Genomic DNA, 22,126 nt, shown 5'->3' with positions numbered 1-22,126 from the left:
GTGGGATTGAAGCCTTAATGGATCAAGTGTGTTACAGCCATCATCTTTTTATGTTCTGGCAACACTGCTTTGAGGTAGACTGCTGTTATTCCCATTTTACGTAAAGTGGACCATGGTAGCAAAAGAAGGTACTGTACTTTCTTAAGACCAATGGCCAATTATGTGATTTTAAGTTGCGTTTTGGAAATGGTACTCAAGTCAAACTCTCTTTTCATTATACAGTGTTGAAACTCGTGTATGATTTCAAGTGTAAAACTAGTTAATTACAACCAACAAAGGTAGTTCCTTCAGAGTTCTCCCTTCCTTAAGAATCTGGTACATCTCATTCAGCCGAACACATTTATTTCCTGCAGATTACTAATCGCATTTGGACTTTTGAGGGAAGTCCATGGGTGCCAGTAACAAAAACGACGATTTGTGTTCGGGGGTGACATAACACAAAATGGCTGCCACATCTAAAATAACAGAAAAGGATTCAGGAACACAAAATGGTGCAGGCATTGGTGCCTGCCCCTTCAGTCGCCCCCCCCCCGAAAAGAAACAAAAGGCACACATATCAGCCACTTACAGAGAGAGGCTCTTTCCCTCATCTCTTGTATTCAGAACAGAAGGGAATATGAGTGTTCAGACCTGACCTGCAATTAAATGTGGACTTGCTTAAAGCAGCAGTCAGAGTCAGGGCAAACAGAGATTGACCAGGAAGAGCAAACAAGTTTCCCATGCATTGTAGATTTTTGAGGCGATATTTGCTGAAATGGCCTTCAGGTGCCATAGGAGGTGCTTGTGGGCACACTGGCACCAGCAGGCATCATGTTGGCGACCCTTTTGCAGCTATAGTTGTGAGTGTTTAAATAAACTTTAGTCTTGCTTTGGATACTTGGCCTACTATCCTCTGGCAGTGGACTCCTGTTGCAAAATGTAGATGTGCAACTGAGCAGTTAAAACAGAGCCACCAGCTTTGCCTTGAATAAAATATGTGGAATGACATGCCTGTTCACAGCTTCTGCTTCTGCTGGGTTTTTCTCCAGGTCATAATTTAATTAAAACTGCTATTTTTGAGGTCTCGTGTGTCTTTGTGAGAGTTGAAGGCTACTTCTGGGTCTATTGCATTAATCAGAAGAACCAATAGGGAGGGTTGCTGACAGGAGTTCAAAAGGCAAACACTGTTTTACATATTATGAATAATTGGTTGGTCCAGTTTTATACCTATATTTTTCACTCTTATTTTTAATGGTGCGATGAGAATTCTAACAGCTTTCAGGGTGAAATGCAGGTTCCATTATCCCTTTAACCAACACTGCTAGAAGGCTTCACAGAAACCAAAGGGCATAGTAACTGCCTTGCTGACAGTAGAATCATAGCATTGAAAGAGACCTCAAATACCATCCAGTTCAGCTCCCTGCTCATGTAGGAAACCAGTTAAAAGCAAGTGTGCATCTCTTGCTGATGGCATATCTCACAGTAGCAATATATTGGAGGTACGTAAAAGGTGCTACAACTGAATGCCTGTATCCAGGGATCGAAATTAGCAGGGTGCCAGGTGCATTTTGCATCTAAAGATTCTCCATTTGTGAGCACGTCAAAAAGTCTGGGTGCCATTTTTTGTGCCTGGCCAACACTCAATGATTACTGAAATGTATGTGCTTTGAAGGCTCGAAGTATATGTTAAAAATAGACAAGAAGTTTAACAAGAAAGAGTAGAGTGTTTTGGAAACTGAAGTATTGCCAACCTCCACAAAAAGTGGCGACTAAAGATTCTGTATTTGGCTCCTAGCTTTTCTAAGTTTCTAACACTGCCACTATCCTAAGGTCTAGTAGAGAAACTTATTCAGAAACTTAAAGAGTGCTCAGTGGACAATTGAAGAAAGGTAATATTGTAGGGAGGTATGATTTTTATTACCGTAGTTTATTAGAGAAAAAAAGAATAAATTTGGAATTCTTTCCTCCCTTCCTTTTACTTAGCATGTGTCTCTATCTAATAAAATGCCCATTCTGATTAGCTGATAGTTTATGTTGTCTGTATATGTTGCTCTAGTTGTGTTTTTTTGTATATTTTAAAAAGCAATAAGAATTAATTATTTAAAAAGAACACCCACCTCACTTGGCTAAAAAAAGGTACTTACACAGCTTTATGGTAGTGACTTATTTATGGCTTACACATCACCATCCATAAATGCTTTGTTCACTTACCCTTAAAAAAAGCACCACTTTTTTTACTGCCAAATGTCAAAGGCTGTGTGAAAGATTAAACATGACGGTGCTACAGCTGACTCAGTATTCAAAGATATCAGCATCTCGCTGGCTCGGACCTTAAATATGGTCTTAATTTGCATATCATCTTGGCATCAGAAGCGTTTAATTATTGCTTCATTCTTAGCTATCCTGCTTATGTAGGAACAGCTGGGAAATGAGGTTTAGAAGTTGTAGAAAGGTCAGCAGTAGCTGGAAAATACAGATGGCAGCCAAGATGGTACAGTAAACATGGCTGGCACCCTGCCTAGTACAGGTAAGTAACTGCACACAGATTTCTCTTTTTCAATGCAAGCTCTTTTGGATTCATTAGTAACCTGTAAATTACCTGTTTGGTCTGTTATTTCATGGGAAAACTCATTTATGATTTTATAGCTGTCTTGCCTCACCTAAGCATGGGCAGTGAAGGGGTGCCGTAAGTGGGCAGGAGGAGAGTGATGGAACCTGTGAGCACAGAGTGTAAATGAGATTTATGGAAATGATCGTGGCAAATTGGCCAAGTCTTTCGTGGAGAAGTTTGGAGGGGAAGCATCTGTGGAGCTGGGGGGAGGACAAAGATATTTCATTGTCCATTACCCCCAATGTCGTGGAAATATGCTTGCTTGGAAGGGCTAATTAAGAGGCAAGCCTGAGCACCAACTGGCAAATGGAAAGATTTTCCTAAGTGCTAATTGATCAATCTTCAGAATTTGCGAACTGCTCAGCCATCTCAGGGATAATAGTGTTTCCTCTTCGGTTTCTTTGTTTTTAATGCAACATATTTGCTTTTGCTTAAAAGTAGCATATTCTTCCCGTAGTGTATCGTCACTGTTCAATTAGGTTTTGGTTATGATTGCACTCACTTTCCTTAACATCAAACAAAACAATGAGAACAAAGGGTAACAGGCGAACATTTTGGGGAGCTGTGGCTGGCCGCTGTTTCCTATTTAACATACATTTGGTGTGAAACTAACTTTTCCCCATGTGCAAAATAGCTCCAAGACTCACATTGCCCAACCCTAAAAAATAAATAAATTGACAGCTCAGAGATATTGGTGAACATTATGCATGGGCCTAGCTGGTCTAAATTCGGCTTGCTTTCTCCTCTTTGCCCCAATTCTCAGTGTGATTTTTTTTAAAATAAATAAATAAAACCTTGTCTGTGTGTGGAAACATGGCAAATATGGGGCCATTTGTACACTCACATTCTGGAAGACCTATATGGATTGGAGATAGGTTCATAAAATAACCGTGATAAATTGAAAGGTGTTCTTTGGGGAGAATCTGATAAGCATGCCACTATTTATTGCTATGTGAGTTTCAGTTTGGCAATCTTATTAACTGGGACAAGACTTACAGTGTTCTGAGCTTTTGAACTTCTTTCAATAAATGAAAGGAGAAATGCTGAGTTTTACTCAGAGTAGATCCATTGAAATTAATGAACCTAACTTAGTCATGTGGATTAATTTCAGTGGGTCTTCTCTGAGTGGAACTTCGCTGAATATCACCTAATGCATTTTTGTATGATACTGGTAGTGGGACGGGATCTATAACCTCAGAAACTAATGTGATTCCTTTTTGCAAGTCAGAAAGGGCTGCAGTTAAGTAACCTGCTTCCCATGGGTAATGAAATAGCCTAGAATGTTTGCATTTACTGTTTGAAATATGCTCTAAATTTGAAAGAAAATCAAAATGTGCAGAAATGCACAGCTACAGCCATGTGCCAAGGAAAAAGAAAAGTGGAGAAAGAAATTTCTCAGGTTTGTATAACAGAGTGCGATATTTATAGCGCATACATTGCCACCTTTTCCTCAGTGGCAGTTCACTCAACTTTCTAACTTTCTTTCTTTTTAAATGCCTGATCTGCAAGTAGAGCAGGGGAAAAGGTTATAAGGCTTGGTTTCCAGGCCCTTTATCATCTTGATTGCCCTCCTCTGCACACATTCCAGCTTGTCAATATCCTTCTTAAATTGTGCCCAGAACTGGACACAGATCTCCAGTTGGGACCTGACCAAGGCAGAATAGAGTGGTACTGTGGCTTCCCTTCATCTGGACACTATACTTCTGTTGATGCAGCGTGGAATAGTATTTTTTTGCTGCTGCTTCACACTGTTGACTCATGTTACGCTTGTGGTCCACTAAGACCCCCAGATCCTTTTCACATGTACTACTAATAAACCAGGTGCTGCCGCCGCCCATCTTATATTTGTGCAGCTGTATTTATAATAGAGCTGTATTTATCTCTGTTGTAAGGATGATAGAGATAAAAGCACCTGAAGCATATTGAACACGTTAAGTGGGAGAATTAAGCACTTACTAAAATTTTGGCTGGATTGTGCCCCATATAAATGAAAAGCCATTTTAATGATAAACTGCTGCACTGTTTTACCTGGATGTAGTTGCTGAAGAAATCTGTTTAAAGCAGCCTCTGCACGACAGCCATTTTACCTATGTGTACAGATCATTTTATGTGTACAGGAGCTGGTTCTTTTAATTACTTGTGTTACGGGAGCTGACTGGTGAAGTTTCCCATTAAAATGCTTTCAGACAAGACCCACAAATCTAGCAACGTGTGATTGCGCACTATGATAGTAACTCCTGGAAAGATTAAGCTGCTTCTGGTTTCTTGTGTGGGAATTCTCTCATCTGGATCTTGAGCCAGCATTAAGAATTGAATGTCTCTCCTCTCAGGAGTGACTCATTCCCTTTCAAATTACCACTTGATAAATGGGGTTGTTTGGAATAGCTCTTATTTCTCCCCTGATGGATGGTTTGTTTCTAGTGACTTCACAGTGACGTTATTTGGCTGTTAGTTGTTCACTCCACAAAACATTTATTAAAAAAAACTTGATACAGATAAAGTGTGTGCTGTCTTTCTGCTTTCTGGACCTATGTCAGACCCCAGCATTTACCGCAGGGGTGCCCAAACTTTTTTTCAAAGAGGGCCAGATTTGATGAACTGAACATGTGTGAGGGCCGACCAAAGTTGCTGAGCTTTCTTTATAGTTTTAACCTAAAGTTGTTGAGCTTTTTTTCGGATTGAAGTTGCTGAACTTTTTTTTTCATATTTTACCCCAGGACATATACTGCCACGGGGGCCAGATTAAATTGACTGGCGGGCCAGATTAGGCCCCCCCCCCAAAAAAAACAGACTTTGGGAATGCCTGATTTACCGTATTGGCCCGAATATAAGCCACACCCTCAAATAAGCCACACCTTCAAAATTAAAAAGGGGGGAGACAATCCCCCATGCCATTTTGCCAGCGGCCTGCCCTCCACCCACAGAGAGCAGCCCAGGAGTGTGGGGCAACGGCGCGCAGCCCACCCGCTGCTCCCAAGCCTCCCCGGAGCCGTTGGAGGGAAGGGAAGGTTGCGAATATAAGCCACACTTTAACTTTTTACTGTCAGAATTTGGAAAAAAAGGTGCGGTTTATATCCGGGCCAATACGGTAAGCACACTCCAAGTGAAGGAGAAGAGTACCAATTGCCCCTAGTCAGGGCTGGCCCAAGACTTTGCATAATATCCAAAGCTGGTCCTATTCTTTTGGCACCTGAGACAGGAAATCACACAAGCATCTGGCCTCCTCGCTGGCAGTAGAAGTTCAATCATGATAATAATAAATTAAATGTTATAGCAATTTGCAGCCCTTTCATGATACCTACAGTCAGCTGCCTGAGGTGGCTCTCCTACTCTGCATAATAGCAGAGCTGGCTGAGGCCACTGATTCATTGATTAAGTTGATTTAGGCCAGCTCCCTTATCTATTCCACGCTGCTGTAAAACACTGATCTCTTGAGGGATCATCCAATAGCAACTGGTTATCAGAAATTTAATGAGAGCTTCCCCTCATCTCCCAGGCATAGCTGTCAACTTTCCCCTTTTTAAAGGGAAATTCCTTTATTCCGAATAGGATTCCTCGTGAGAAAAGGGAAAAGTTGACAGCTATGCTCCCAGGGTACTTTCCTACCTCTCTGCCGCATGTGCTCACTTAAAATATAGTCTCCTGTGCTCACCATCTTTCTCATTTGCACACACACACACACACACACCTCTCTCTCTCTCTCTCTCTCTCTCTCTCTCTCTCTCTCACACACACACACACACACACACACACACACACAGAGAGGGGGGGGGGCTGGCTCTGCTTTCTTCAATCTCCTGGTAAAGAGGAGAATGAGAATCTCCCTGGCATCTAATCCTGACTCACAGGAAGAAAGGTGTCACCAGGGCTAATAACCAAAGGAGGCAGATGGAGCTAATTGTACAGCAATTTATTGTTAGAGCCCCATTACCTCCTGGGTATAATCGAGGCAGTGTAATATTGTTCAATACAATAAGGCTTTTAAAATTAATTACGTATTCCTGATAAGCCTGGCATGTGACTTCGCAGCACAGCTTGAAGGTAGACATCTTGGGTGCCTCATTCATCAGAGAGGCCTATTTTGGTAACATATTCATGACCGTTTCCCAGGAGTAAGGCATTGTTGGTATGCCCTGCACACCCGTATTCCCCTGGGTGTGAAGCCTCAAACACCAGATCCATGTATTCCTAACCTGTGTTTGAATGTAAAAAGAAGCGAGACTTGATTTGTTTTTAATACAAGGCCACCATTTGTTTTTCTTGACATTTCATCTCATCCATTATATTTCTGGCATTTTCGATTGGTGCAGTGCTGGGGGCAGGCACACACAGTGGAATATGGTTGTCATAGTGAAGAATTAGGAGATTAAGTGGGTAGGAACGAACAAGTATAGCAGCAGCTGCCCTGTACAGAAGTAATGATACCACACTTTGCTTACCACACTAAGCAAAAATAAAGTAGTTGCAAATGAACATTTTTGGACTAATAGCAGAGCCATGTGGTGCGTGTTCCTTTCATAGTATATCATACCAAATTTAAATTTAGTTACCAAGTTTTTAAATTAAGTTTTCCAGGTGCTGTACAAAGATTTAATAACAACACAGGTCCTGTCATCAGGTTTATAATCTACTGAACCTTTGCCAACCAAAGATTTTGGGCTCCAACTCCAGTCCACCAAAGAGAGTTCTCAATATGTTTGAAAATGATAGATCCAAAAAGTAATGGGACAACAAAGTCATAGAAAGACTACTAGTACTACTAATAATGAACTTTTATTAGCCTTTTACTTTAGGGTTTGGGATTTTCCAAACAGTTTTAAGATTGCCATTCTCATTAAAACAGCAATGGTGCACAACTAGAATTTGAAAATTACATCACGGTTCAGCTCAAAACATGAAATATAACTGTGAGATCTGGGATGTGCTACCCTGATTAATTCACACAAACAATGTCTACTTGTTGTGTTGTTATGGGAAACATTTTCCAGAGATAAGGAAAACATATCTTTAAAGGCTTCCTCCCTTGCATTATTTGCTCTCTTCTGGTAATTACAGAAACAGTTCAGCATTTCAAGCTCTCATATCGTTAGAAAATACAGGCATTTTTCAGAGGCCTTGTTTAAACATGGATGACTTACCCTATTTGACACTGCCTGAAGTGTTCACAGCTTAAGTACGTGATTAGTTAGTAGCGTAGACTTGTTTGCTGCCTGCTCTTGAACAGATATATCTTCCTCTCTAATTGTGCTCTGTGCCCCCATTCAGAGTTGATAGCTGCCACAACAATGTGTCCTTATTATAGTGAGGAATTGGTTAACTACATACATCTACAGTGGGTCAAGGGGAGAAATCGAATTACCGGTTCTATCCTGTTTGCGGTTTTGGCTCTGTATAATTTTCACTGAAGAAGAAATGCAGTTAACGAGTAAACCTGACCTTTTAAGCGTTATGGGGGGGGGGGAACAGTACTGTACTTGTATGAATTTTATCTGGTGCAATACAGACTTGCTGATGTTTGGATCATGTTTCCAAAGTAAAAAGTTAAATGTTTTGAATTACTCATTAAAAAATAATAATATACATGACATAAGCAACGGGGGAAATATGGTTCAAGCAAATGTCTGGCTGTAAATTAGACTTTATTGTAGTTGTGCTGGGACTATGGAAAGCACCAGAGAATCTCTTTTCAGGTTGCTATAGTAACAGCTCACTCCATCATCCTCCAATGTTTTCACGGGCCTATCAGAGTGTGTGCTCTAACACTAGATTATTAAAGGAATTTGTATTCAAATCCAGTCATTTTCAACTGGGTGAAGCCCATAAGTAATTTTTAAGAGGAAGAAATCCTTAATGACGGTTTTCTTTATTGTGAGTAGTTTGTTTTTTTAAGAAAGACATTTCCCAGTTTGGTTTCTTAAGTATTTCAGAGTTTGTAGCTTTACAGTGAAAACAGTATCCAATCTTTATTTATACATGAAAAAGCATATTCCCTTTTTCCTACAGAAGGAGAGGAAGAATGGGAGGGAGATTACAGGAGAGCAAAACCTCAGGGAAACTAGTTTTTAAAATGTTTGTTCTTTAGGCATACATCACTGAACAGTGATGACAACAAAAGAGAAACATCGATCTTTCTTCTTCTTTCCTATCCTTTGAGGATTTTATTTTTAAAGAAGACCCCAAAGCTATGTTTGGGGGTTTTAAACAAACAAGCAAAAATCCCAAAACTCTCTTACTTCATATATGTAATAAACCTAAGATGTAAAGAAAATTAAAAAACTGTGCCTAACTGGTGCTTGTTATTTTGTACCCGTGGAGACCTGTGGGTCACGGGTTTGATTTTGACATACCAGGTGTTCTTCGTGCATAGCAGTGGGACTATGCATCTGGTCCTAGCTGCCAGCATCTTGCACAGTACTGAACTGGAGTTGACATCTGCATGAGCACATCTGGTCTGATGCATCTCAGTTTCATTCCAGAGGCAACCTATCCTGTGCCTGAAGAGTTTCTGATTGGCTAGTTTCAGCTAGGCTAGTGTTGAGGCTCAGGCCATGAAGCTACGGTAGTAGTTACAAGATTCAGGCTTACGGATGGATGCTTGGGAGTGGGCTTGGGCAGACCTCTGGAGGTAAGGTAATTCCACAACTGTGGCCAGCAGCTGATAATGCTCTTGCATTGAGCTTGGTACATAAATGGTACAGTTACGACAGTGCAACGAAATGAGGCAGTCTCTAAAGAATGTGTGTATTGAACCTCAGAGTTTTAGGCATTTATACCACAACTCACCCTTTTCTCCCCCCCCCCGCCTCAACATATGAGAAGTGATGTCTAAGCTAACTGTGCCAATCATTGGTTAGATCAGGCACCCCCAAACTTCGGCCCTCCAGATGTTTTGGACTACAATTCCCATCATCCCTGACCACTGGTCCTGATAGCTAGGGATCATGGGAGTTGTAGGCCAAAACATCTGGAGGGCCGCAGTTTGGGAATGCCTGGGTTAGATGATTTGGTTGGGTAGATGACCCTTGAGGTATCTTCCAACTCTATTATTCTATATGGATTGTTGTACAATGTTAGATGCAACTATCTAGCAAGCTCCGGCCAAATTCAAGCATGTGTTTAATATGGGCCAAATCATTCAGCGATTGCCCACATTGAGATGCATATAATTAAACAGATAGTAAACTTATCCTATATGCAGATTTATTGGGATAAATTTCATAATTTTGAAGGAAATTTCCTTTGGATACTCAGTAGATTAGGTTGGTGTTTTCTTTTTCTTTTTTTAAACAGCCTTTATGTTCCATATTAATGGTTATAACAAAAGATTTAAAATCAATGTTATCTCTAAATTCTTGGCTAACCCCCCCCCCCCTTTGCAGGTCTGATAGCCTTTCTTCAAAGAGTGGGTGAATAATGATTGCATTTCCATAGCTTATTTACTGGAAAATGTAAATAACAGGCCTAGTTCAGTGGGGAAGCGGGCAAAGAAGAAAGGTACTTCTTTGTCCTTATTTGCTTTGAAATGTTCTCCTTTCCCCTTGATTTCAGTAGCTGTGTAAAAGGTTTAAATAATAATAGTAATTGCCATCGCTGTGAAATAGATTTGTGACACATTGCACAGAGGAAATGTTTCCTTAAATGCCATTGGAAATTTTAATTTTTACAAAGCTGGGTTGGGAGGGAATCCCTTCTTTTACTCCCTGGGATGTAGAGTTAAAGAGTGCACTGTTCCTATAAGAACTTGTGCAGTGAATAGGTTGTACAAGGATTTGAAAAGGAGGGGGCATGTGCATGCATACATATAAATGGATGTGAGGTTGACATAGGCCAGGAGATAAAAGAAAAGCTTCTTTTACTCATGGATGATTAAAAGCCAACTTTCAAGAAGCAAAGGGTTTTGTGGGGCAGTTTTCTTTTGACAGTGAGACGTGATCAGTGCCTCTGGGCCTTTTTTATTTTTTATTTTTTAATGCAGAGGATTTCTTCCACTGCTTACAGCTTGAAATGGCAGACAAAGGAGATTTCCTGGTGATGTCCTCCCAAGCCCTCTAGTTCTATACTAAGCCTGCCTGGAATCTATTTGATTATTAAGCTTTGTACCTAAAAATATGCCTGGGAAGAGAGAATGTGGCATTTTTTTAAAAAAAGCTAAAGCTTTAACACAGAGAGCTATGACTTGCATTTACAAAGTGAAGTGGCTTTGGATTCTTTCCAGTAGATCAGCTTATTTCTGGCAGTTTGAAAGCTTCATCAGCAATTGAAGCATTTTCCCCCTGTCTGGTTTCCTCTGAAATTATGTTAAAATCTGAAGTAAACCGGGGTGGAGGTAGGGCAGGAAATCTGTTTAGAAAAATAAATGCTCAGATGCAGATTTTTGGAATGCATACATGCAATGTATGTCACTGCATTTCACTAAGACACATGGATCTGATTTACCTTGAGCAAGAACTTGGACACAGCCCCCTGGTGCATAGACAACATGGTATAATAGCCAAATTTGACTGCTTGAGAGGCGAGCAAGTATACTTCATGCACAGTGTATGCATACTGTATGTATGAGTGCATACTGTATGTATGAATATGGAAAGTGGTTCCAATAGGTTTGCCATTCATCATCTGGACGTATCTGGAATACTGCAGTTGGCAGTAGTGTCTGGGCTCAACAACTTTGGGCAAAACTGAAAACAGCTCAACTTTTCTGTCCGGATTTTCATTGTTTGAAATACGGCAACCCCATCTTAAAATCAACCTTCGACTTGGGCTACTTCATTTTAGAACTTACATGGTGGACATGTGAGAAAATAAAAATATTCTGGGGACTAATTTATGAGGAAATAAAGAAAATGCTAGGAATAACATTTCAAAAAAAACCAGAGATGCTATTACTAAGCATAATAGGGAAAGATATACCAAACCCATCAAAGGAACTATTCCTGTATGCAACTGCAGCGGCCAGGATTCTGGTCGCCAAAAGTTGGAAAGAAACAGACGTCCCCACAATTTGGGAATGGCAGTGCAAACTACAAGAATTGGCGGAGATGGCCATTCTGACTAACAACATACAAGGTAAATCAAAACAAAACCTTGCTGCAAAGTGGGATAAATATAAGATATATGTGGAAAAATATTGTAAAGGATTATCACCTGTATTAATATTGGATTGAAATCCAAAAAGGGCGGGAAGAAAAACAAATTTTTGATAGCAAAATATTGGTGCATTAAGAAATAAGAACGAATTTGATACTTGATGTAGATAAATGTACTGTGTTATGTATGTTCAAAGTTAAGACGAGTAAATGCATTGGGGAAAGGCAGGAAGTTCGAGGAATAAAATTAAATTAAATATAAGAGGTAGTTATTAGGCCCACCTTCCTATCCCACTCCTTACTTAATAATGATATTGAGAAAGAAAAGAACATAAACATTAATGATAAATAACAACAAAACGATTTGACTAAAAGACAACTTTATTAAAGTGAATGACATTCAAATAGTAAAGACTATGGAATAACAGGTACGACAGGGAAATATGGATGAATTAGGTGAGGGAGGGAATGGTGGACGGGCGGGGGGGGGAGTGAGGGTTGGGAGTAACGATTATTCTTTATTTAACTGTAATTGATGGATCAAAAATGTTTTGGATATATTTTGTACTTTGATTGTGAGTATCTTTATTTTCTCTTTTTCACTTTTTTCTTTCGTCTTTTCTCTTTTTCTTTACCTTTTTTGTTCTTCGGTTTTTCGCAATCGTAATTCGTATCAAGGCTGTATTTTTACTGAAAGCATATGTATACACCGAAACGTTTTGCAATAAAAAAATAAAAAAAATAAAAAATAAAGTAAATTCTTAAGCAAGGGACTCCAATATTTGTTCACAACCTCAATGGTGCCTGGTGCCTGTTTGAACCAGTAGGGCATAAGGCGGAGAGACCAACATAAAGTGGAGTCAGAGCCATTGACGGGCAGAGCCAACTAATTATAGTTTTTACCCATCCTTCTCCCTACTGAGTTCTTCAAGAGCAACAATGAGGTTAAGGAGAAAGCTGACAGGGAGTGCTACCCCCTGGGGTTGTTATTAGTAAGAAGCAGGGGTTGGCTGAGGGCAGAGGTGTCCAAATCAGTGGTGTCCAAACTTTTTTCAAAGAGGGCCAGATTTGATGAAGTGAAAGGCTGTGAGGGCCAACCAAAGGGCCAACCAAAGTTGTTGACTTTTTTAAGGAATGAAGTTGTTGAGCTTTTTTATGATTGAAGTTGTTGAGCTTTTTTAAGGATTTTACCCCAGGAAATAAACTGCCACAGGGGCCGGATTGAACCGACCGGCGGGCCGGATTAAGCCCCCAAAACGGTCTTTGGACATGCCTGGCCCAAGTGGACGAGCCTCCACTGCATTCATTCCTGCTAATTCCAGTTTTCTATGTCCTGGATATGAATGATGTGAACCGCCTTGAGATCCATGGATGGAAGGCAGTACACTAAATGAGTGAGTGAATGAGTGAGTGAGTAAGTAAGTAAGTAAGTAAGTAAGTAAGTAAGTAATGCTCTCTCACCCTTTTCCTTTTTACATTTAGAGAAAGACGGATTTTTCTATCTACAGTTCCTATCTTAGAAGCATGAACGTAATCCCACTGAAATCAGCTGTTGCATGCATGAATTTTTGGGAGTAGCATTGAAGTTGTATGTAGTTACAGTGCTGTTGGGTTTCTGGATTGCTGTACAAATATGAGCACGTCAATACAGCAATTTGTCACATGGTAGCACCCAACAAAACTTTTTAAGATTCTTGTGTGTTTCTTCTGGTTTTAAGGGCATATACACAAATTATATCTTCTTGTTCCTCTTTAACTAATCTCAGTGAAATATTGGCCGTGGCTCCAAACTCTCAGTTACTGGTGTATATCAGATCCTCCATTCCTCTTACAGAGTTGAAACAGAGATTCTGGTCCCCTATTTAAAACTCTCTGGCAGGTAGCACATTCTACCTCTCTCATCTGCTCCAAGAGCTGGAAAAAGCTGGGCTGCGGCCTTCTAGACCCGGTTTTGTATTCACGTTCTTTGCACTTAAGTTTTGGTGTAACGTCCCAGGGTCGCATAGTCAGGCTTGAGTTACAGGACCTTGGCTAGTTCTAAGCAGGCAACATGCTCAGACAAGTCTGGAGATCAAGGGAGACCTTTTATCCCTCTTGACCCAGGCTACTCTTTCCCCAGACTCTGCTTCGTTGCCAACAATGGACAGCCTTAAAAAAAGTAGTCCTCTGGCTTAGAGCCTAGCACTCCGTCACCTCTCAGTCAGCGCCTTCCTTGTGCCTGCTGGGATGGGGCACAGGCACTGAGGAGTCTGAGGGTGTAGAAAGAATCTGTCTTAGGGGAGTTCTCAGTTCAGAGATCTCTGTGGCTTGCTCCACTGGTTCTCTTCATCTAGTGGGCTTTTCTTTTGTGCTAGAGTCCTGGCTGCTGCTTGAGAATGAAGCCTTGGCAGCTAATGCAGCTGATCAAGGAAATGTGGCCTTCTGAAGAATTCACAGGCTGCGATATGTAGCTTTCTCTATCTTATTCGGAGAAATTTCAGCGTAATCCTGGGGTGAGTATGATTTAGTCATCCTCCGCTGCTTGATAGGGAGAGTTTGGAAATGCCTTCCAGTTCAGTGGCTCTGAGGATCTGTCGGATTGATTTCTTTGCATAAATATTAAAGAATAGAAAGCCGGAGTTACAGCGGGGCTCTTTAGGGATCTTTCCTTTTGAAAGAATAGGTGATAAGGAAGGATGGGGGAATAAAGATAGCAGAAAGCCACAGGGGAACCTCATGGCCTTTCCATTCAGTACACAAGAAGTGCCAGAGGGTCCCCTCTTCATTTAACTCAGTGGGTATTCTTTTGCTTATCATAGCTGGCTTCCTGTAGTCTTAAGATGCAATGCACCAAGCACTGCTCCACACAGCTCTCTTTCCTTTCAGTAAGGTTTGTGCAGAAACTGTGATAAATAGATTACACATTCCACCCCCACCCCCACCCCCGGTCTTCCTCTGGTCCTGGTACATATTGCACAGCCTAGTTATATCCTGTTACCGAGATTTCTGAGCAGAGATATACTAACAATTCCTTCAGTTGACTAATAATAATAATAATACATATTTTAAAGAGCATCTACTATGCCATTTATTGAGTTTTCATCCAGGTCATAGGGAACTAAAATGGACAAAAAGGAACCAGACCCTTCTTGAATGGAGTGTTGGGTCCTTAGGGAGCCTTACACGCGGCCGGGCACACACTGCTTCCAACAGTCATCTGAGCACGGTAACCTACAGTACCCAAACTTGGCTCTGCCGTGAGTACAGCTCGTTCTCTCTACTTATGCTGGTGTTTATTATTATTGATGGAGCTGCTCAACAAGAGAAGTGATCATCCCAATCCTTCAGTCATTTGTGCTGGAAACAGCCCAAATGAAACCAGTTGACAATTGATTCAGAAAGGCAGAAAGTCACAAAGGGGTGTCTGCCGCAGCCACCAAAAGGTGAGGTTACCTAGAGTTCCTTTGAATTCTGCACCATAGCTATTTGACAGTGATGAGGGAAGAGATACCTGTATTGGATTATTCTGAAGGATAATGGATGTTAGAAGCAGCAGGATCTGGCCTGGGCGGGGCAAATGCCACTGGCAAATAGAGCAGCCAGTGGGCAGGAATGGTCCCTTCCAACCCTGCAGTTGTCAAGGTGATTAACTGCCTAGAAATTCACTCTGGGGTGATTATGCCTGTTTAAAATGCTATTTGGGAAGACTGTGTTCTGGTTGCCATTACCTTGGCAATGGCTGTGATTGGTTATCTGGGGCCAATTATTATTATGTACCAAAGCAGGGGTCCCCAAACTAAGGCCCGGGGGCCGGATGCAGCCCAATCGCCTCCCCAGGTGATCCTTGACTACCTTCGTTGTGACAGGGCAATATGAGTGAAAGCTACTTGTTGGGTCTAGAAAATGACATACCCAGTAGGAATTGTTGCTCACTATGGGCTGATGCCTGGCGTGCTATGGTCCATGGGGTCACGAAGAGTCGGACACGACTAAACGACTAAACAACAACATGGGCTGATGTAGTTGTTAATGGTAAGATTTAAGGGCCACAGACAGAACTCCTGTTCGAAAAGGCATGGACCTGAAAACTCTACATCAGGGGTCAGCAAACTTTTTCAGCAGGGGGCCGGTCCACTGTCCCTCAGACCTTGTGGGGGGCCAGACTATATTTTGGGGGGGGAAATGAACAAATTCCTATGCCCCACAAATAACCCAGAGATGCATTTTAAATAAATGGACACATTTTACTCATGTAAAAACATGGTGATTCCCAGACTGTCCGCGGGCTGGATTTAGAAGGCGATTGGGCTGCATCTGGCCCCTAGGCCTTAGTTTGGGGACCCCTGCTCTACATCTTCTTAGTGGGGCAGTTTTTCTTTCTGTATCTGTTCTATTCCTGCCTTGCTGTGCCTCAAAGTGATACCTGAGAGGCATATAAAACTGAAGGTAGTGTCATGAACATAACCCACAGTGCTCTGGTGTTGCTGTTTAGCTCATATTTTTAGTAAGGCCCCCAATACTCCCCCATCCCCAACTATTGTAAGCCACTTGTCAGCTGGTGTGTATATGTTTGCATTTACTTTCTTTGTGTGCTCCTGCCTGTCACAACTAGCAAGGGGCCTGTCACACTTCCCCACCCCCCAGGCTAGTTAGGAAATATGTTGTGGGTTCTGTTTTCCTTTCTTTGAAACCCTCCTCCCCTTTTCAAATGTTAATCTTGTTGCTAGGGAGAAGCTATACTAGACATGACATCATTCATGTCTTCCCAAGCCATTCCTCTTGTGGCCATCCAGGACTGTGACTTGTTCCATTCCCAAGGGGAGCTGGTACCCTTTGCAAATAGTGTTTGGTGTGTGTTTTGCATTAAGACGCAGCATTTGGAAATTCTGAGGAATCAGATTTCCAGTTCCTCTTACAGTTGGAACATCCAGCTGAACTCTGGTTTTCTTGGCAGTAAAAATATTCTTATGTTTTAATTGCAATGCTATGGAGTGCTCTCTATTTTATCCCTGTTATCAGATCTGTGCTTTAAGCTGCTGGTAAACAGATACTGTAAATACTTTTTTAAAAAAAGACAAATGTGTAGCATCTCCACCGACTGGGAACTTGTAGGTTTCCTCAACTCATTCCCCCCCCCCTCCCCGTGCAAAATGTCCTATCGAGATCAGATTCAACAACATGATATATTCAGCCAACAAATTTCACAGAGTACAGAACGTTAATTTTACATGCTGTATAAATATCTCAAGAGCTTTTCTAATGGCCAAGAGCATTTAAGCAATGCAGTAGAGGGGAAAATCAATGGAGAACTCTGCTTAGTGTTGTTAAAATTTGTATTTAAATGAATTCAAAGCTTTAAATTTGTTTCTGTTAGAATATTTTTTTAAGAATACAAGTAAATATTTCAAGACATTATAGTTTGCTAGCATGCAGCAATGTTTAAATGTCTTGAGTTCCAAATTGCATATACCAGACCCTTTGCGCAGGCAGTTGTATGTGCATAGATTATTTAACTATTGGGGTTTTTTTGCACTTATGCTCCACCTTCCTTCAAGAAACTGAAGGCAGCGTGACAAAGATTACTGGATCAACGAACTATCACAGGTGGCTGGCTGTCAAGTGTGGCTGCTAGATAGTCATTTGGAAGAAAAAGGGTTCACCACCTGCATCTCATCTCACCTTCCAGCCAAGGCATTCTGGCTCTGGCCCATTTGTGGTCCTTTCAACTCTCAGTTAGACTTCTTGGCTTCACACGCACCTCACTCTGTAGGACCTTTCCATTTGCTCCATGCCAGTGTTGGAGCAACACTCCCTCCTTAACAGTGAACCTTGTGGCCCATCCTATTTTTGCATCCAGCCTTGCAGTCCTGCTATTCACGATTCTGACCACTCGCTATCTCACCTAAACACTTGCCAGTTTGGAACAGGAAACCTAGGAGATAATTGGGGCCCCATACAGGATTTTCCGTGCTTTGTGACTGGATGCAGATCTTGCTGTCTGACCTCTCTCGCTAGCTAGTGAGCCAGTCAGTACCAATTAGGTAATTGATCCATCATAATATGATTCAGCCTGATTGCCTGTAATTGATGCTTCCTGCAAGCATTTTTGAGCCAGGCCCCCTAATGAAGGCAAATATAGGATCTTCTTAATATCAGAGTTCAAGCGAGAAGTGTAGGGACCAATTAGATCAACCAAATGGACATTCATGGCTTGATATTTTAAATGTGCCTTTAAAAAAAACACCCAAGCATAGCATTAATATGAAAAGAGAGAATCTGTCACTTACAACATAGCATATATACATCCTTTAGCTAGCAGCTGGGTCTCTACTAACACGGCCGACTGCAACAACCTCCCTCCTCCCCTTGGTAATCTGTATAGCCAGTAGCCATAAGGGACAATTCTCAGAAACTCACTAGAGGGAAGTGAAAAGGGTTGGTGGCTATAATAGTCTGATAAATGTTCTGGAAAGCATGCTCATTCAGATGGAAGAACCAATCCTACCACTAAATGGTGCTGCAGTTTGGCTCCAGGCTGCTAGCATCTGTGTATTCGTCCTGTTCATTCATCCTGATGTTTTTCAGAAAGAGGTCTGGGCTAGAGCTCACTGGGGGTTTGATCTAATGCTTCCTAGCCCTTGTTGCTCACGGTTACATAGATTTTAGGTTCTTCTTTCTGAGGCTCAGACAACGATTGAGACAAATGTTGAGGGAGTTCCTTCTCCCCTTCAGCCCTACCCACCCGCCTCCCAGTTCCTTCCTACTATTAAACACAATTGAATTCTTTTATATCATTAATTTCCCCCACAAAATGTTGTGGCTCTTCTTTATACAGATAAACGTAAGGCCAGTCTGGCATTTTCTAGTCCTGGATTTAACTGTTGATTGTAAAACTGTGTCCTTTAGGAACACTTTAAGGGCATGAGAGTTTATGAGAAAGTTGTTGGAACACTGAAGATAATTATATGTTTTTCCTACAACCTAAACCAACATTTCCATTTCTAAATCCTAGTCTGGAAACCGCTAGCATCCACTGTAAAGTAGTTATCTAGCCCTAAAACCTTGTGGCATTTCAACACTACTGTTGGTGGTGTTTTTATTTTTGGACCTCTTTTGTCCATGAAGGATGACTTCCTCTGGGCAATTACTTTGGTTTACCAGATTTTATGCCTTGACCTTCTGTAGATTGTCTTGCACAAAGAGCCTGGTTCTAGGCTCTGGGGCCCAATTTAAGCTTTGCATCTTTCTGCCAAAAGGCTTCTCACACACTATAATGGTAGCATATGCAACCGAGCTGAGTTGAAGGTGAGATTTGTATTTATATATAATGCTCATTTATTTTTGTTGAGGTGCAAACCACACAGAGACATCTCAAAACACAAATGCATGGCACTTCAGCACAGGCCGTGCTCTCCCATTTGGGCAAAGCTTTTTGGTGGTGCGCATGCCAGAGCGTGCAATGTATAAATCCTACCACAGCACCCTTTAAGGTTACAGGTAGGTAGCCGTGTTGGTCTGGTCAGTAATGGTGTTGTCTGGGTGTATGTGGCAGCAAAGTTGGCACATTGGGGCCAGTAATGGTGTTGTCTGGGTGTATGTGGCCAACTTTGCTGCCACATACACCCAGACAACACCATTACTGGCCCCAACAACATCCAACATACCATCTCAGGACTATTTAATTGCTCATCCTCTAACATTGTGTATGCCATCAAATGCCAACAGTGCCCTTCAGCTCTCTATATTGGACAAACAGGCCAAACCCTACGCCAAAGGATAAATGGACATAAATCTGACATCAGGAACCAGAAGACAGAAAAACCAGTAGGAGAACACTTCAATCTCCCAGGACATTCTATACAAGATCTCAAAGTAGCTGTCTTACTACAAAAGAATTTCAGAAATAGACTGGAAAGAGAAGTTGCTGAATTGCAACTTATCACCAAGCTCAAAACCATGGAGGGACCTGGTTTGAACAGAGATATCGGATTCTTATCTCATTATACATGATAAGCGATCTTCAGCCATCTCAACCCTTGCTTTTTCATGCAAAACCATTTGCAGTCGTTTGCGGTCATCAACAGCTATCAGTCAGTCAATCACCCATTTCCACCACCCTTCTGAGTGATCCCCCCTCCCCATCCCCACCCCTCCCCACCCCTTCTCTACATAAGTGCCTGGAAACTTCCATTTCACTGTATCTGAAGAAGTGTGCATGCACACGAAAGCTCATACCAAAATAAAAACTTAGTTGGTCTTTAAGGTGCTACTGAAGGAATTTTTTTTATTTTATCACCCTTTAAGGGTTGCATCTCACGGTTAGTACTATCCCTACCTGGAAGTAACTTCTCTTTTGTTTCGAAAATGTTGTTGTTGTTTAGTCGTGTCCGACTCTTCGTGACCCCCATGGACCATAGCACGCCAGGCACTCCTGTCTTGCACTGCCTCCCGCAGTTTGGTCAAACTCATGTTCGTAGCTTCGAGAACACTGTCCAACCATCTCGTCCTCTGTCGTCCCCTTCTCCTAGTGCCCTCAATCTTTCCCAACATCAGGGTCTTTTCCAAGGATTCTTCTCTTCTCATGAGGTGGCCAAAGTATTGGAGCCTCAGCTTCACGATCTGTCCTTCCAGTGAGCACTCAGGGCTGATTTCCTTCAGAAGGGATAGGTTTGCTCTTCTTGCAGTCCATGGGACTCTCAAGAGTCTCCTCCAGCACCATATATTCGAAAATATAGCCAACAATAAATAAAAAGATAGTACAGACTAGAACAATCAGTGCAGGGTATTGTTGCATTTTGAGGTGGGAGGGAATGGGAGAAGGGTTGGCCTGGGAAATACATTCCCCGCAAGGCCTCCCTCCCTGAATGTGCAGAGTTCACCCACCTTGATCTGCTCCTTTGTTTGCTTCTCCCTCTGGGCCCAGTCTGCACTTGCTCCTAGCGGGAGAGGACAAGACACGTGGAGCTTAGCGCCTCTCCTTACTCATCTCAGTGCTTGCTCTTTGAGAGAGAGCAAGGAAACAGGCAGCGACAGCAGGGCAAGAAGGCTGGCAGGATTGGCAGTGGGCCCCTGTTGGGCAGCGAGCCTTGGCAAGTGCCCAGCAAGGCCGAACCCCTGACCCCAGCCACGATGATGATAATAATAGATAGATCACAATGGCAGGAGCTGATCTGCTGCAGCTCGTTCTGAATACTAAAATCCATGAGCAGACAATGAGAGGGGCTGTTTAGTCTGATAGTTTATGGGATATTAGTATTACCTTTCCGAAATAGGTTTGTTTCTTTTGTTATCCCGCTTTCTAAATAGCTACCTCTGTTTAGGAAGGCGCTTCAGATAATAACTTTCATATTATGCTGCCGTCGGCAATATTTGACTACCTACATACAGGCTTGCCACAACTTCCTACATGCAAAGCACTTCCATTTCATGATTGAGTAACATGTGAGAGGCAGTTTATTGTACATGTCCTGCATGACTCCTACATACTAACTCATTCATAGAACGTGAAGGTAGAATTCAACATAGCACTAAGTGTGTGTGTGTGTGTACAGAATGAAATCAACAGGACTCCTCCTTTCCTCCCCCTCATGTGCCCCCTAAACCTGTTATGGGTTCCGTCCCCCTCCAGAGCATATTTAGGGGGTGGGTGGTTTTCAGCAAGAGAGAGGCGGGAGAAAGCCTGTTTAGGGAAGCTTTTAATGTTTAATAGATTATTGTATTTTAATATTCTGTTGGAAGCCGCCGAGAGTGGCTGGGGAAACCCAGCCAAATGGGTGGGGTATAAATAATAAATGGTATAAATAATAAATTATTATTATTATTATTATTATTATTATTATTATTATTATTATTATTATTATGCGAGTGGACCTTGTTCCATGCACACAACTTGGTTGAATTCCGCACTAGCCATTTAAAAAAAATGTGGATGTATCTGGCACTGAGCCGAAAAGCTCTCACATGCACACCACATGCACCCCTTAACAGAACTGTTTCTGTCATGTGGAAAGGTGGTTCTGCCACTTCCACAAGGGTAGAGGTGAAAATGCATTTTGAAGGCAGGGGTGGTGGTGTTTTTCTATATAATACTGGGTAGAAGAGGGTTTTCTCATGTTTCTCTCTTTTAAACAGACAAGGTTATACAGTGGTGCTGGTGCCCAACTTTTTTCAAAGACGGCCAGATTTGATGAAGTGAAGGGCCATGAGGGCTGACCAAAGTTGTTGACCTTTTTTAAGGACTGAAGTTGTTGAGCTTTCTTTATATCTTAGGATTTTACCCCGGGAAATAAACTGTCACAGGGGCCGGATTAAAATGACCGGTGGGCCGGATTAGGCCCTCGAAACGGACTTTGGACTTAGGTCCTGTTCACTAGGTCTGTACTAAACATGGCTAAGTCTGGATCCAGCTCCCTTTATAGATCTACCCCCTGAAACTACAAAAATCTGTGTTTTATACCGCTTATGTTTAATT

The 22,126-nt window shown here is 41.8% G+C and overlaps 1 protein-coding gene across 2 annotated transcripts in view; it reads left to right on the top strand.

The window, feature by feature from the left end:
* MRPS27 (mitochondrial ribosomal protein S27) overlaps window positions 1–22,126 on the top strand; it is a 55,005-nt gene that overhangs the window by 14,727 nt on the left and 18,152 nt on the right. The gene's annotated exons all lie outside the window — the stretch shown is intronic.

This window comes from Zootoca vivipara, chromosome 11 (genome assembly GCF_963506605.1).
Source record: "Zootoca vivipara chromosome 11, rZooViv1.1, whole genome shotgun sequence".
Taxonomy (NCBI): Eukaryota; Metazoa; Chordata; class Lepidosauria; order Squamata; family Lacertidae; genus Zootoca; species Zootoca vivipara.
This window is presented reverse-complemented; position numbering and strand designations above follow the sequence as displayed.